A 3,690-nucleotide genomic window follows, 5' to 3' on the forward strand; every position below is an offset into this window, starting at 1 on the left:
CGCCCTCAACGCCGCCGGCCGGCCTCGGTACTGCCGCGCGCGCACGGGCCACCGGTCTCAGACAGAGAGCGAGATCGTGGAGAGAGAGAGGGGCGCCGCGGGCCACCGGAATTTTTTCTTTTTTTTTCTTTTTTTGTTCTTTTTAATTTTAACTAGTTAATTAGTTTAACAAAAACGGTAAAATAACTTAAAACTTGATAATTAACAAAAAAACCGTAAAATTTGATAATTAACAAAAAAACGTATATAAAACTTGATAATTAACAACAAAAAAAAGTAAAACTTGATAATCAATATATACAACGACCCCGCGCGTCAATGTACAACGATCCCGCTTTAAAAAAATGTACACGATCCCTCTCCGTGACGCCGTCGTCTGCCGCCCCGTCTCGCGCTCTACCGCGACACCCTCTCCCATCCCTTCCTCGCCCCCTCCTTTTGCCACCGCCCTTTCGCCACCGCCACCGCCACCGCCCCCCTTCTTCACTTAATTAATTTGTTTTTACTATATGTTTTCAGGACTGACATAATGGCGGACGATAGAGCTGACCCGATTATGGACAACTATGATCCGGACGGTGAAGCACATATGTTCGGCATCATAAACGGCGATATTCTATATGTGCCGACCGGACAAGAAGAAGATGATATCTCTTCTTATCTGAACCTTGACGGTGAAGATGAAGGGCGCCGTCAGCAAGATGATGCCGAACAAACGTCGATAAACGACGATATTCAAATGGAAGTAGCAACCACCTCCGGCGCCGAGGTATATATATACATTGAGCCTCTGGTGATACAAACTAACTGATTTGAATAAATATGTGTGTACTAACGCGCGCGACTCTCTTTCTTATTTTAGCCCTCGGCCGGATCGTCGAAACAATCGAGTACGTCGTCAAAGCGTGGCGCAACCAAGACGATGAAACAAGGAGAAACATGCACCATCGAGGTTGTCAACAGTGCAACCGGCAGGCCGCTGGAGCCCCGCAAGAACGCCACCAAGTTTGTCAACCAATGCAGAGCCGTTGTTAGAGACAACGTCTCGATCACCGTCCAGGAGTGGAAGAAGCCAAAGAAGGCACGAATTGCTGGTTTCACTTTTGTCGATAAGAGAACAAAAAAAGATTGCTTCAAGAAGCTTATGGAACATTTCGTTCTACCTCCGGAATACAACAAATTCGATGAGGAGGGTAACAAGATTGAGGAAAACAAGGAGAGGAGGAGGCTAGTCAAACAGTTCGCTCTTCATAAGATGGCCGACGCATTCCGGAAATTCAAGCAAAATCTAGCCCATGACTTTGTCAAGCAGAACAAGACTCCGGATTTCAAAGGACAATATGAGAAACTGAAACATGATTGGCCAGAATTTGTGAAGCAAAAGAAATCGGAGCAGTTCATTCAAATATCGAAAAAAATAAGGAAAATGCGGCTAAGAAGGAGTACAATCATATTATGGGGCCAGGAGGGTATCGCCTTTGGGAGCCTAGGTGGGAGAAGATGGAGAACAAGCTGAGGGCGCGAGGAATCCGTCCAGGTACGGAGGGATGGGACCCAAGGGCCAAAAGCTGGTGGTACGGGCATGGGGGAACGCTGAACCCGGAGACAGGGGAGTGTGTTTACCGGGGCAAAATAATTAAACCCACCCAAGCCCTTATTGACGCAATGAGGGATGCTCAAGAGGGGAAGATCAAGTTCAACAGAGAGAACGACACGCTGACAAAAGCCCTCGGGAATCCTGAACACAGAGGACGTGTACGAGGCATGGGGCACATTCCGTGGAAAATAGGGTTCCCCCAGAACGATGACCCATACGGTTACAAAAGCCGGAAGAGAAAGATGGATCGGGAAGCAGATGTTGTGGCGCGGTTGGCATCGGAAATGGATGTGATGAAGAAAACCGTGAGTGTACTAGTAGCCGAAAGAGATGCAGCTCGGGCGCAGCATGAAGATCATCCAGCGGATCTCAGAAGCCAGCAGCGGAGAAGCAGTGTGGCTTCCACGGAGGCCCCACCGGCTGGTGCAGATGCACCGACGATCGAAATTACTGCACCGGAGCCTCTGGTGGTCGAAATTACTGCACCGGAGCCTCTGGTGGTCGAAATTACTGCACCGGAGCCTCCTCGCTACCCCGTGGACGATATAAAGGAGATGAAAGAATGTCATCTGTATTATCCTATCGGGAACATGTCCATGAAGGTAGCCATCGGCAGTGCTTTACCATGTTTACCTGGAGCACTCCACCACAACAACCCCATTCAAGATGGCTATGCTCGTGTCACGGTGGAGGACATAGTCCAAGGGTTTGAGGACCTGGAGATTGACATTGCTACACCTGAAGGGGAGAAAAGACTTGGAGATGCCAAGCGCCATTTCATTCTATGGCAAAAGAAGTTTATCAAGTTTCCAGGCGAGGCGCCAAGGACAACAAGTCCACCCCCCTATGGTGGTGGCGGTTCACCTACACCTCCGTCATGTCAGCCGACGCCCCCCAGTCCACAACGTCCGGCGGGTGATCAGACGCCGCCCCCCAGTCCTCGTCCGGCGGGTGATCAGACGCCGCCCCCCCAATCCACCTCCGGCAAAGAAGCAGAAGCAGTCCTGAATTATTAACCCGGACCCTTATGTACCTAAGACCACAAAGGTACCGGAGCCATCACTGAAGCCTCTCCCCACAAGGCCTTGGGAACGTAGTGCCGAGGAAACTGCCGCGGCCGCGGCTGCTGATCATGAGAAATGGAAGGCGGACTGCAAGAAGAAAAGAGAGCCCGAGCCCAAGCCAGTATTTTATGATGAGCAAAAGAAGTGGGCTAAGTCATTTTTGAGCACACCGTCCCAAGCCGCGAAGAATCTGCCTGACGACTATGCACGTGAACTTCGTAGGCAGACACTCATGTTGAAGGAGAAGAAAGAGCGGGCGGAGAACCAGGAGAATAAAGCCTTGAAGGAGGCCGAGAAAACGGAATTAGAAAGTAAAAAAAGCGGGAAACGAGTTGCCCAGCTCGGGGAACAAAGTAAACAATCGATTGCCCCGCTTATAGTGAAAGCCGCCGGTCCGGATGACCCCGATATCATAGCAGCTGCGGCAGCACATGGATTGACTGTAACGAGTGCCAGAGAACAAGCGGCCAACTTAGGTATTACTCATCGTGAACTGTTAGGCCTTGATGAGGCGCCAGTGAAGGAGGTAGTAATTACATATGTGAAGAATGGGCCTCTCGTCGAGCCTGCGCAGGAAGAGGATCTACCTCCACAAATGAAAGGTCTGCTGAAATGGTACAAGGTTTACATAAAAAATAAAAACGCCAAAGAATATATTTATGCGGAAGTTAGATATGAGCATCACTTCAAACATTATTATGTACAAATTCATCTGAGTGAATTGTTCCAGCTTTTCAATCTGCGCGAGCTCGACAAATCTATCATCAGTTGCTACGTTCTGTAAGTGATTTATTTCTACCCCATCTCGTTCATATTGCCTGCGCTATATATATGTCCTAACTATATTGTTGTGTCCGCTATTATACATGCAGAATGAAGATTAAGGAATGCAGAGTAAGGAACATCCATGATGTTGGGTTCATTGACCCACACATCGTTAATGGATATGTGTTGGAGCATCACCCCGCCGACATGGAGGCAGACCTGTGGCAGTTTCTTACAAAGCAGGAACTCAAAAGTGATATTCTA

This window comes from Triticum aestivum, unplaced genomic scaffold (genome assembly GCF_018294505.1).
Source record: "Triticum aestivum cultivar Chinese Spring unplaced genomic scaffold, IWGSC CS RefSeq v2.1 scaffold45988, whole genome shotgun sequence".
Taxonomy (NCBI): domain Eukaryota; kingdom Viridiplantae; phylum Streptophyta; class Magnoliopsida; order Poales; family Poaceae; genus Triticum; species Triticum aestivum.